The sequence below is a fragment of the Lygodium microphyllum genome, chromosome 4, assembly GCF_053477565.2.
Source record: "Lygodium microphyllum isolate KBCC chromosome 4, Lygodium_microphyllum_v1.1.10, whole genome shotgun sequence".
NCBI lineage: Eukaryota > Viridiplantae > Streptophyta > Polypodiopsida > Schizaeales > Lygodiaceae > Lygodium > Lygodium microphyllum.
In genome coordinates, this window is record NC_141138.1 from 104,143,962 (window position 1) to 104,156,144 (window position 12,183).

The 12,183-nt window shown below is 36.1% G+C and overlaps 1 pseudogene; it reads left to right on the forward strand.

Moving 5' to 3' along the window:
- The first annotated feature begins 11,148 nt into the window (after positions 1 to 11,148).
- Positions 11,149 to 11,912, forward strand: LOC148037421 (uncharacterized; annotated as a pseudogene).
- Positions 11,913 to 12,183: the final 271 nt, after the last annotated feature.

The following is a 12,183-nucleotide window of genomic DNA, read 5'->3' on the forward strand; positions in this document are numbered from 1 at the left end:
AGGACCTCCTCTTAAAATATCACCCTATGTACCTCAACTACATGCTCAGGCTGCTTATGCATTTTCTTTTCATGGAAAACAACATCATGGCTATAATTGACCTTTCTCCAAGCATGTGGATCCTATAAACGATAGCGCATCTTACCTACATCGCCATAATCAAGAAAGATACATTTCACTGACTTAGAATCTAGCTTATTGCTCTTGTCCTTGGAAACATGGTAGACAGTCTTACAATAAAAGATAAGCAAATGAGCATAAGATGGAGGTTTTCCAGACCATATCTCCTCTATAACATGATAGTCAAGAGCAGTGCATGGGGAGCGATTAATCAAATGTACAGCAATGGTAATTGCCTCAGTCCAAAAGTGTTGAAGTAAGCAAATGAGCATAAGATGAAGGTTTTTCAAATCATATCTCTTGTGTAACCTAATAGTCAGGAGAGCAGTACATGGGGAGCGATTAATCAAATGAATAGCAATAGTAATTTCCTCAACCTCCTATGGTAAGCCTACATGGCTAAGCATACTACAAACTTGCTCCTGAATCATCATGTTTATGTACTCAACCATATGATTCTAGGGTGGGATGTATGGGGCGGTGGTCAACTGACAATTAATATCCCTCTCATCATAAAACTACTCAAAGGCTTTAGATACATACTCACCCCCATTATCAAATCGTAGGCATTTTAGCCTATACCTAGACTGGTTCTCAACAAATGCAAGCCAACACTAAAACATAGCCAAGAGTTCTGACTTCTACTTCAAGGAATATGCCCAGACCTTATGTGAGTAATCATCATTGAAAGTAATGAAATACTTCAAGCCATTTAATGACTTGTAGGAAATTTTAAGTTTTTTTAAATCTAAAGCAATATTTGTATGGGTTTCTTCAAGTAGTTTCACAAGAAAATAGGCAAAAACTTTTTGTTGTGTGGGTATTATATGTACCTTCCTTGCCATTTAAGTTATTGTAAATAAATCAAACTTTTTCATTTCACTTTAATCATATTGTTGAATATGTCCACAAACATCAAAATCAACAAGAGCTAGAGGCTCACCCATGTGCGTAATATCAAACTTCTTATGCAAATTACATGTCTACCTACCATAAAGATAATAATCACAAGAATCAAAACATTTATAGTCAAGGGATGAACGATACTGCAAATGGGTGAGCATTTTCATTTCCTTTAATGACATGTGCCCAAGGCGACCATGCCATAATGATACATGTGATACTACATCCACTACCAAAACATGGTCAATAGATCCAGATACAAATAAGGGATAAAGAAGTGCTAGACTTGGCACCTCATGCCAAGACAAGATTCCCATGGGTAATCTTCCATGAGAATTTCCTAAAGGATACAAAGTAACTTGTAGCATCCAATTGTCCAGCAAAGAGTAGACTTTTAGTCAAAGCTGGATCATTATGTACATCATGCAAATCAAATATGTTCTTTGAAGTAAACTGCAATTGTACATCTCCAATACCAACAATATCCAATGCTAGGTCATTATCCAATCTAATAGAACCTATCATGCTATGGTAGGAGTGGAACCACTCTCAATGAGAGGTAACATGAAATGAAGCCCCTGAATCAATCAACTAACACTAAGCATAGGTGGACAAGGCATCAAGCAACTACGAAACATCAAAAGAAAAAGTTGCAAGTATGTAGAATCAATCTGCACGACATTAATATCTTCAACCTTGACACTGGACTTGCTAAGAAATATTGATGTGAACATCATTCTTTTCTTGTACTTTGCCCTTTACCTTTTAGTTGCACTTGTCATCATGCATTTTATGGTACTATGGTTGAATATGATTCTACTTCCCACAATAATGACAAGTCAATGTAGACTTATGGCCATGGGACTTACTACGAGATTATCCACATGATTGAGAACGAGACGTTTGAGAGTCTCTTCCAAAGTGGTCATACTGCTCTTAGCATTATTGCCTCTCATTATTATCAAAGCATAAGAGCTACATGAAGCATCAATGTTCTTTCTATTAACTTCTTCATTTAACAATGCACCCTCTACATCCAATTTCAGCCCATCAACAAGCATATTTACACACATAGTAGTACATAATATATCCCATGACTCGAGTAATGTAACCAGTAAGAACAATGGCGGAAGATTGTCCTTAAAGTCAATCCCCTATGAAGACGTAGCTGGAAATAGAATAAAACTCATTTAACTAGGTGAACATGGAACTCCCCACCATATGAAGATCCATGAGTTGATTTAGCTAATACATCTGAGAGGCAGGGCTCTGCTTCGCATAGACATTATGAATCTTATTCCATGATTGCAATGTGGTACGCCCTTTAAAGACAACATTATAGTAGACCTTCTTACAAAGTAACAAAATGATTGTAGATTTACATAACTCGTCCAATTCATCCTAATCCTTTGCATCAAAGTATTTGGGCTTTACACCCTTATGTCTCAATGATTCTATTAAACTCCTGATGATTGCGTGTATCCAATAGCTCTATTCTTCTTGTTATAAAGAAGTTCAACAGACCAAAGAAGAATTGAATAAAATGAATGATGAGTTAGCTTCTGCTCAAGAAAGGTTTTATGATCTTTGTACCCAGATGGAGCAGCAAACTAAGATTATTGATGCCCAGAAAGTGAATCTACAATTTTTGCACAAAAACTTGCCATATTTATGTTTTTCCATAACTACAATTAGTGCCATCGAGTTTGTCAAAGTTACATATGGCACTATCACTTGATGAAAGCAATTAGTACCAAGAAATTTGTAGTTTTTCAATAACTGCAATTAGTGTCAAAAAATAAAGCACAGTATAAGTAGATAGGTTGTTATAAATTACTACACATCAACCCCATAATTATAGGCAACACAAGGCTAAGCAAGAAAAAACTACCAAAATAGTGATGTCCACTAACTGCAACCAATGAACTGTCAAGATAATGCTGAAAATGGAAATCATAGCATGCTGAAATAAATATAGTAGTAAATCTAAAACCAAGTGTAGGCAACTGGACAAAAGAGAAAGCTCCCATTGCCATGAATATTTAGGAAAACAACCTGGATGTATAGAAGCAACTAGCATAGTGAAGATGCATACAACCAGTATACCGAGATCTATCACACTTCAATTTTTCAGAGAGAGATACATCCAATGGGCATAAATAGGTCTCAAGAATAATGCAAGAGAAATGCCAAATGCACAACCGACTAAGCAAGGTAACAAAGCTCAATACATAGTCCCCCAAAAAGTAGGATGAATACATCAATAACACATTGACAAATATAGGTGCCAGCTCTAAAGCATGAATCAAATCAATCCACAAGGCAATAACTGCATCCAAATAGCATGCAAAGAGCATAGGCATGAAATAAGTGTCCTAGGGTCTCAATGAAATGAGCACACGCTCAACTACATAAATCCAAAGCTCAATGCAAACTTCCAAGTATCAAGTAGGTCCTACTAAAGCAAAACCAAATGATAGACAAGTAGTCAAGCTCAATACATGAGGTACATAAGCATCTGGAAGCTAAGATGCATCAAGACCATACATTTAAGATCAATACATATAGGCAATCCTCAAGCTTGTAAGTCAAATCATTAAAGCACTCGAAGCAAAAAGCCAATGCTCCAATACATGTAACCAATCTCAAAGTCAATTGTTGCCAAGGAAAACCATAAGCATATCCAAGCGTATCTCAATGCTAAGAATCAATGGCATACTTAGGATATCCACTAAAGTACCCGAATAACCTCCAAGAGCAATAAGCATATAGATTATCTAAGAAAAGAGCTTCCTACCCTATTATAACAGTAGTGAAATAAGCTCTAAAAGTTGAGTCAAAATGAGCTCAATATATCCCATAAAGCATCTCAAGACATGTCCCAAACATACATCGAATGTTCAGCATCAAATGAGGACCAAAAGATATCAATAAGAGCTCCAAAGCTCTAAGAAATAGGCTACCCTAGAGGTATTACAGCAAACTATCCTATATGATAGTCAAAGGACTAAAGTATGGAAGCTCAAATCTAAGGCCACATGCTCAATACCAATGCTAGGGTTTTCAACAATGAATGCCAAGCCTCCAAGGAGTGTTCAAGGACCAATGGAATGGGTATGAGCTATTATATATAAATTTTATACTTCCCAAAGAACCCATGATGAGGCTTGTAGATTTAGAAATGAATGTGCTAAATCAAATGGAGTAGAGAAGGTACTTAATAGTGTTGATCCAAAGCCTTAGATAATGCCCAAGTATCCAAGAATGCAAATGAGCTACCAAATCACAGGGGGAGGGAGTTGTCTACGAAGCATGTGCAGCCTATCCAACTCATGCTACTACTAGAAATGGTGGAGGGGAGCAATGTTGAGCTCAATGGAGAATAAAGCAATGCTCAATGGAGCAAATGATGCCTAGAAGTGGAGAGTAAGCAACAATGGTTACCTCTTGAAGTTGAAGCAATGGCTATCAATGAGTATATGAGTTCTATAGGTAGTTGACATGAGCTAAGAAGAATGTAGAGAAGCTCTCAAGTGCAAGGGCTCTGACACTGAAAGAATAAAAAATGAAGTGACAGTGATGGGCACCTGCCACCTGCAATGTACAGGTGTGCAAGTACTATCAATGTAGTGAATACACAAGTGGCATAGGTACATGCACCTTTAACCCCAACAAAGTCATTGTCATGACTATATTTTAGTCCTAAATCCTCTTATAGAGCTATTTTCCAGGTACTGTAGCTTTCTATCCATTCAAAATTTGAGAATAATCTACAAACAAAATTTTTAGAGACTAAAATGATCTACAATTCTCATTTGAGGAAAGTTTTATGAATTATAACTATTTCGTAAAATATTTCAATCATAAAGTAGCCATGAACCCATATTTCACAGCAAAGCAAAAAATTGTTTTCGTAGACTTTGGACTTTATTTTCTCCCTCTCCTATTTGTGAAATAACAAGTCATCAATAGAAGATGACTTATAGAAATTTTTGTTATCTATAAATTTCTAGTTATCATCTTGAACTGAATCTGAATACTTAAAAAAGTTATTTGTCTCTAAAGTAGACCTTGACATTGGCCCAAACTTGGCCAAATTTTCTAGCTCAAATATATATAGTGACCTCGTTTCTCCTCAAAATAATTTTTTATTTCATTTAGAATTTAGATAGCTTATAGAAAAAATCATAACTTGTATTAGAGATGGTTTTGACTAAATATGCATAGTTTTTAAGTTAATGTTAGCCAAAATCAACCTTTTTGTCCAATTTTATAATCTTATCGAAAAGTGTATTGTAATCTATTTATGTCAAGTAACTATATTTTACCTTTTAACTTCAATTAAAATATGGATATGATGTTTCATTATCTCTTCAAGTATTTGTCATTTTCATCGATAACCCTCATACAAATTCACTACATGAGGCAATACTAGTAACTAGTGATGAAGATTCACCACATATGGTAACATCACTAGGAAGGAATGTAGATTCGCCACATGAGGTAGTGTCAATATATTTCTTCGTATTAATTCACTACATGAGGCAACATGAATGATTTGTGTTGTAAATTCACTCCATGAGGCAGCATGAATGATTTGTATTGTAAATTCACTATGTGAGCACTGTCAATATATTTCTCCATATAGATTCACCGCATGAGGCAACATGAATGATTTGTGTTGTAAATTCACTGTGTGAGGCAACATTGATGTATGGTTGATCACCCACACTTGTTATAGAGAGCAGATTCCATGCATAAAGTAGTGTAAATATATTAAAGTCAAATTTTATCAAGCCTAATTACCAATGATATTCTAATTTTTCAAAATATGGTACATATTCTATACTCTAGTGGTATGGGACACTAAAATGTGTAGTATGTTGGTGACAAAGTACTTGAGTTGTTTATGATTTTGCCATGAGCATCTTATATTTGTAGTTTTTTTGTTTGAGTGTTGACACTACTTCATGTTTCTTTCAGTAAGAGTATACTCACCTAAGAATAGTTGTTTCTCAACAAGAGAGTATGTTATAGAAAATAGACTTTGCTTATCATTTTGTGAGTTCTTTTGTAGGTTAGAAGGCTAAAAATTTGATAGAGATCAATTTGTATTGTGAAATTATGCAATAGATATTATAGAAAATACTATAATCATAATGTGATTTTAGATTTTTTTTTGTAGATTCTTATTTTCTATTTGTCGCCACATAATCTTGACTTTTAACACGTAAGCAAAACGTGTAACACTGGTCATATCATGCTTAATAGATAAATGGTAGGGAACTAATATGTTCAGTATTATGATGAGTAGATTATTAGACGAAATTAGGTAAATAAATATTTTTAAAAAATTATTAAGTATAAATATTATTTAGATGAATCTATATAGTATATATAATAATATATATTTGCATAATATTATGTATTATTTAAATTATTAATTTATATACAAATTACAAGTTTAAGCTTCATTAGTTATAATTTTAAATGAATCATTAGTCTTCACTATTGAATTATTTGATTTAATCTCTTCAATATAAATAATATTAGAATTATACATTTATTAATTTTATCAAAACAAGCTTTCTTTATGAAATGCTTTGTTATTTTCTTTATATTATTCAGTTTTAGAAAGCTTTCCTAGTTTTATTTATTAAAGCTGCAAGATCATACACAAAATAGAACATAGTAAAAACTTAATTTTGTTGTTTCTTCCTCATCTAGAGTCGAAATTCGAAGCTTTTAGAGCCATCTTGGTGGTTTTAGCGCATTCTAAACACAATGGCGGTCAAAAATTATGATTTGAGATACAAAATTTTATAAACAAGCCATATGAAATCTCTTAATATATAAAACTTTGTAGTTTTATTGATAATTATATTTTCTTTGTAAGCAAATATATGATATAAATTCAAGTAGCTATGTAATCAATATTTCATAATAGAGGATGGCAAACCGTGGCTTTTGTCATCATCAAGATTAGACCTTGTCGTGTGTGCTTTCTTGTTCTTTGTGAATTTATTAAATTATTCAAATTCATTTATGTTTAATTCAGTTTTGATTTCTAAAATCTAAGATGCTAGATTTGCTACGTGATCCACTTTGCAACAGAGGTATCAAAGCTTGGCTATGCTGTGTTGGGGGTAAAGGCACCTGTACCTAGCGGCCCGTGTATTACTACACTAACAGTACCCGCACAAATACACTATAGGTGGCAAGCGCCCATCACTATCACTTTATTCTTTATTCTTTCAATGGTATTTAAATAAATGGAAGGCTCGTCACACATTGTGATTGTTGGAGTTCCCACACACACACACACACACTCTCTCTCTCTCTCTCTCTCTCTCTCTCTCTCTCTCTCTCTCTCTCTCTCTCTCTCTCTCTCTCTCTCTCTCCATAGCTCCTGCTTCCCCTCGCATGCTTCCGATGTAGGCTCACTCCCTTCAAGTGGTATTAGAGCCAACCATTCAAGGAGCTTCTTCATTCTTAGCTTCAGCACGGATTCAAAGCTTCAACTCAAGGTTTCATGGCAACCATTGTTTCTCTCTCTTGAGGTATGTATTGAGTATTTCCTTGTTTTGTCTTATTCTAGCTTACTTCACGCTTGTTGAGGAGCTTTCCAAGGCTTATTAAGCCTTGTTGAGTGCTTATCGAGTTGAGGGGTAGTCATTTTATCCATTTTGAGTGGATACAAAGCATGTTGTAGAAGTCATGGACAGTTATGGTAGTGTGACAGCATTGTCATATTTTGGCCATAACTTTTGCATACGGTATTGGATTTAGGCATTCTATAGCTAGAAATGAAGAGCACGACGAGAGCCACAAATATGGGCACTCTCAATGTTGATTCTATGTATTTTTTTCTTCTCTATTTCACACAAAACAAAACTATTATGGTTTGGATAGCAAATAATAAATTCCATAATGCATATTTGATCTTCGAGGTTGCTATTTTGGTGCCTAGATTGTATGCTTATGCTTTTGGACTGATTTAGGCACGCATTTGGCTCAGTTTTCTCAAAGATTTCATTGTTATAATAATAGAGTTGAATGTCATTTATCTGGAGGAAAGCATATGCCTCCTATCATTTGATGCTTCTAGGGTTTGATATTGATGCCTAAATGTTCACTTGACACTTGGGGATGGTAGAGACATGTCTTAGAATGCTTTTGGGCTTTGATTGAGCTCACATTCAATTAGTTTTGACTATCATATCCCTACTGTTCATAGTGGATAGTAAGCAGCTATTTGATAAAGATTATGCTTATTATGCTTTGAAGCTACTCAGGTACCACATATTGGATGCACCAACACTTTGGTTGTTATGTATGCCTATGGATATATTTATGACATGCTCCTAGGCTGAGATTGGAGCTTGGATGCTTTGACGTTGGCTGCCATTACTATCCTTCGATGCTACTTGGACGCTATAGTCAAAGCCTTGCAGACTTGGGTTCAATGCTTCTTTTCATATGTATGCTCTATGGATCTTGAATGTTTGGATGTCATTCACATGATGTTTTGAGCTTTTCTTGCTCATTTGGTATTCAACTTTTGCTTTAATGGAAGCTAGACGACTTTATATACTAAGCCACATTGGCACTTGGGTGTACTATAGAGCATTTGGTTTATATGGTTGAGCTTGAGCTTATTACAATGAGATATTGGGACTCATTGTGACATGTACATGCACTCTTAATATTTATTAAATGCAGTTACCCTATCGTGGGCTAATTTGATCTCTTGGCTTGGACCTAGTACTTATGTTTGTCAAGGTGTTATCAGTGGTATTTGTATGTTTTTGGGTTACATATTGAGCCTTCGCTCAATGGGTTATGCATCTAATAGTTCTCTTCATTTACCATTGATACCTACCCTTTCCTTGATATCTATACCTATTGTATATATGGTTTCTGATACACTATAGTTGTGACAATCTTCAATGCTAGTCATTTTCCTACCTTCTTTCCTCTTGGTTACTCACAATTGGTTGTTTGCATATTGCTGCAATTTATTACAGAAACCTATAATTTCATTTTTATGCAATTTATTTGAGGGCAATCACCTAGACTTGTTAGTCTTTTGCTTACAGATTGTGGACATGTCATTACTTTGGCAGTATCTCCTATCTCCCCCTTGATTTAGTAGTAGTTTTGGGGTTGTTTTTTAGGGTATTATAGCAACCCATCTTGCCCTTCCTTTTACTTGCTTGGTCTCATTATGGCTAGTGCAACAATGTTATCTTCAATATTGAGAAATTGGATGGGACCGATTGCAACTATTGGAAGACCCAGATGTAGCAAGTTTTAGTGCAACAATTGCATGTTAGACCACTCAAAAATGGAGGTACCAAACTTGAAAACATTGTGGCTGAGGATTGGGATGAAATTGGATGGGGTATGCAAGTCCACAATCATTTTATCACTCTCCAAGCATATTCATTATAATGTTGTGATTGGAAAGAAGACTACATATGAGCTTTGGACACATATTAAGAATCTTTATACAAGCAAAGTCCTGCATCTCAAATGTATTGGCTGAAATAGTTGATGGACCTTTAACTTTTATATTTGCACACTTAAATGAGTTTCACTCCATCATTACGCATTTAGCTTCACATGAGATTGAGTTCAAGGATACTTTGCATCCTTTATTTCTACTTGGTACTCTACTTGAGTCATGGGACACTTTTCGTACAACTCTATTGTAGGATATTGAGAGTACCCTATTGTTAGAAGAGGTGAATAGAAAGAATACAGATGCTTCCCATACGTCCCATGCATTGATTGTGAGAGGTCGACACGATGGAAATGGCCATGGTAAACTCTAATAGGTCTCAATCTAGGACATTTGGATAGCCTCGCAATAAGTCCCATGGCTATGAGTTTGGTTTTACTTGTCATTATTGTTTTAAAAAAATATCATATTCAACCACAGTGTTGTAAATTGTGCAAAGACAAGCGCAAGGAAAAGGGAAAGAGTAAAGTGTAGGACAAGAATGATGATTGTAGCATTTTTCCTAGCAAGTCTAGTGTCAAGATTGAGAATAATGTGGTGCATCCTTATGTATCTAATGATCTTATCTTAGCAACTTCTTCTTTAGATACTTGATAGTAGCTAACTAATGCTTTCTGAGGATATACTCAGTATTGGTTTATAGATTTAAGGGGTTCCTTTCATGTGACACCTCATAGAGATTGGTTTCACTCCTATCGGAATATGACTAGATTTTTCCATTTGGGTAATGAGCTAGCATTTGAGATCATTGGTATTGGTGGTCCAATTGTGTTTTGGTTCAAGTAGCATATTCAATATTCATGGTGTACATCATGTATCGACTCTCACAAAGAGCCTTATCTGTGTTGGCACCTTGTATGATACAGGTTATGTTATCTCTTTTTGGTGATTCCTCGTAGAAGATTTCTTGCAGGAATCTTGTTATTGCATGTGGTACTAAGTCTAGTACCCTCTATCCTTTGCTTGTATATGGGTCAGTTAACCATGTTTTGGCAGTGGCTGTATGTTGAGAACAGTAAATGATACTTGCCCATAAGTGACTTTGTATGAGAGATATGACAAAAATGTACGCTCTAGAAGCTCTAGGAAGAGATGTCCAAAATCCCATAAGCACGGTGAGGAATAGTGGTACTACCCAAAAGCTATAAAAGCATGTACTTTGTTGACACTCATAACAAGGCAATGGAACTATCAGTGTGAGTTACTCAAGACTATCTTTACGAGTCCAAGCTAATCTATCTTGGAACCTAATTCACTTGAGTTACAATCGCTCATTTTGATAATGTATCATGTGTTTGATTTGCATCCACCATAGCTAACTAACTCTAGATTTGTGTTTCTCAATATGGTATCACAGCCATGGCTGAGCTAGTTCGCTAGTGTGTGTGCACTTTCTCAATCTTCCTCTCTATCATTCCCTCATTCTCTCCATTTCTTAAAGTCATCCAATGTTTGTTCTTCATTTCAAGATTATGAGGATACATGGCTAGAGCTCATCACATGCAAGTTGAGAGAGGTAGGCCTGCGACATGATCTATACTCTCTCACAGTCATTATTGCTCAATTCCAAGTGTGGGAGCCCTATGCCAAATACACACGATATGCTTGCTCGAAGCATAGATATAGTGCGGCCATTAATCCTTCTCAAGCTGCAGCATATGTCAGTGGCGCTGCATCAATCTCGTCTGGTTCCATCAAGCAATCAGGGCAGGCACATAGCATATTGGCTCTTCAAGAAGCTTCATGCCCACTACGATGTCATGTTCCACTAGTAATGATCATCATCATCACCACTGTCATCTCATCGAGTGGTGTGCTGCAGCAATAGCAACAATGGTGACATCGCCGTAGAGGTGAAGGTGGATGTTGGGCTTGTGGGGAGGTTGACACAGCGTGTCTTCCCCATCAAAAGAAAGCTCGACTCTTCCAGCACCATCATCATGGTCACTCTGCCAAAACCCTTGGGCATCGTTTTTACACAGAGCAAGACAAGCACAGGCCGACGTGTCCTAGTGGAAGGGCTTGTGCCTGGTGGCCATGTTGACCAAGCATCCCGTGTTGCAAAGCTCTTTGATGCAAAAAAAAGGGTTTACAACAATTTGGTGAAGGTAGAGTCACCTATGGTGGATCTATCAAAGCAGGTGACTTGTTGCGTGCTACCACATCGGTGAATGTTGTTGTGGATCTCTTTGGACTCAGAGCTCCTCAGTGTGTTATAGTCCTTTTTGTGGCTAATAACAGGACCTGGGGTGAAAGCATCGGTGCTATAAAGTCCAGCTTTGTTGCAGATGGACCTGTGACTTTGATTCTTGACGAGAAAGCTGACACATATACAGTGAGCATGGCCTACCAGATCTTCAGATGAGTCTACTACAAGAGAATTTCATAAGTATACAAAAAATCATGGACAGTTGTTACATTTGTCGAATTTCTGCCATATCCAGAAGTTAGGAAAATCACCACATATTTGAGCTCTTGGAATTGTTTCACATCATTGGTTGGACTATCAGGATAGACATGACAAAAGAGAGCTTGTCAAGTCAAAGCAATCATAAAATCACGAAACAAAAAGACTGTGTCAAGAAAACTAAAAGAGAAGTACCCATGCACCAGCAAAAGGGATAAGAAGCACAATG